The sequence below is a fragment of the Rousettus aegyptiacus genome, unplaced genomic scaffold (genome assembly GCF_014176215.1).
Source record: "Rousettus aegyptiacus isolate mRouAeg1 unplaced genomic scaffold, mRouAeg1.p scaffold_m13_p_5, whole genome shotgun sequence".
NCBI classification, from domain to species: Eukaryota; Metazoa; Chordata; class Mammalia; order Chiroptera; family Pteropodidae; genus Rousettus; species Rousettus aegyptiacus.
In genome coordinates this window covers 62,571,845-62,574,056 of record NW_023416308.1, presented here as the reverse complement: position 1 = coordinate 62,574,056, position 2,212 = coordinate 62,571,845, and positions in this window count along the sequence as shown.

The window sequence follows — 2,212 nt, the reverse complement described above, 5'->3', positions numbered from 1 at the left end:
ACAAAAAGAATCTATTTTTAAAAAAAGGGCAGAAGACCTGAATAGGTATTTTACCAAAGAGGAAATACAGATGGCCAATAGATATATGAAAAGATGCCCAAAGTCACTAATCATCAGAGAATTAAAACCACAATGAGATATCACCTCACACCTGTCAGATTGGCTATCATCAATAAATAAAAAAACAAAAACAAAAACAAAAAAACAAGTATTGGTGAGGATGTGGAGAAAAGGAAACTATGGGTAGGATCCTACCTACACTGTGGGTAAGATTGCAATTGGTACAGCACCATGGAACACAGTTTGGAGGTTCCTCAAAAGTTAAAGAGAGAACTACCTTATGACCCAGAAATTGTACTTCTGGGTATTTTTCCAAAGAAAACCAAAATAATTCATAAATCCCTATGTTTATAGCAGCACTATTCATAATAGCCAAGATATAGAAGCAAGCTAAGTGCCCAACAATAGATGATTGGATAAGGAAGTTATGGTGTATATATAATGAAATATTATTCAGCCATAAAAAATGAAGTCTTACCATTTGCAATCACAAGAATGGACCTAGAAAGCATTATTGGGTGAAATAAATCAGATAAAGATAAATATGTGATTTCACTTATATGCAGAAACTAAGGAACAAAAGAAGACTAAACAAAAATAGACTCACAGATACAGAGAACTGGTGATTGCCAGAGGAGAGGGAAATTGGGGGGTTAGATGAAATAGGTGAAAGATTGAAAAAGTACAAATCAATAGTTACAAAATGGTCACAGGGATGTAGAGTACAGCATAGGGAATGTAGCCAATATTGTAATGGCTGCGTGTAGTGCTAAATGGATGCTAGAGCATTTGGGGGTATCATTTCATAAATTTTATCAGTGTCTGTAACTATTGTACTGTATACTTGAAACTAATATAAAATAATAAAAATAAAATATTTAAAAGAGGGTATTTAGTTTTTGGGATAGAATTTTAGGTGATTCATTCTTAATAACTTGTGTAGAAGAGTATCAGAGTTACCAGGCTTAGTTTCAACTCGGTGCATTACTCAGAAAAAATAGTTCCCCTCTCTTGAATCATGAAAGTGCTGACAACTGAGCCATGGGTAAGAGAAAAGCAAGCTAGCCTTCTTGAGTGTGTTAACTGACTAGCATTGACAGTCAACAAAACCTTGAAACTGGAGCTTAGAAGCCATTAATAGGGATGAAAAACTTAGTAAACATTTATTCATTTATTCAATTGATACACAGGGAGAGATCACTGTCAGGAAATGTGCTAGGACATGGAGAAATAATGAGTAAAATAACTTAAACCCTTAAAGCGCTTACCATTTAGAAATTCCAGTAACTTAGAATGTTTCATGTGCATAGGATACCATGAAAACATAGGAAGGACAGTTAACCCAGCCCTGAGCGATCATTGAAAGCTCCTCAGTCAAGGCAACTTCTACACTCAATCTCGAAGTAATTAGAAAAGGAGTTAGGGGCCCTATCTTGCATTTGCCTTTGGTTAACTCAGACTTTGGTTGCATACCATTCTGAATTCATTTTGTACTGCAGAGGCCCGGATGATCCTCTCCTGAGATAAATGGAGATGTGTTGTAGAGGTAGAACAGTGCTAGATGCAGTTGGTTCATGTGTGTGATGTAATCTTGCTAAATGAACACCAGTCCCAGTAGAAATGTTTACAGAGTACATAAAAATATAGAATGTTTCATTCATGCAAACTTATTAATGAATATATTCTTCATAATGATCGAAAAGTGCTTCTCTATACTTCTGAGGCACAAAAGTCTTTGTTTTCACTTCTGGAAATCTGTATCTACTTGTACTTTATTAAATAAACCTGGAACAATGAAGAATAAGATTACATATCCATAATGTTACTTACTGGTTCTGGAATGTAGACTTGTTGGAATAGAGCTACTTCATGTTTTTCTATAGGATGGTTTTAATGTTATTTCACAGCTTAAAAATCAGACATGCACATTTAAAAATCTCATTAAACAGTTGTCATTGTTCCCAGCATAAAATCTTTTTTCTGTAACCTATTGAGTCAATGTATTTATGAACGTATTCTTTTTGTGATCAACCCTCAAATTGTTGAGACTAAATATTAACAAATTGTTTCAAAGAGGATGCATATCAAAGCATTTGCTTGGGTTACCCCCAAGGAAATAGCACTGGGGTAAGAGCAAGCTCCATATTTTACT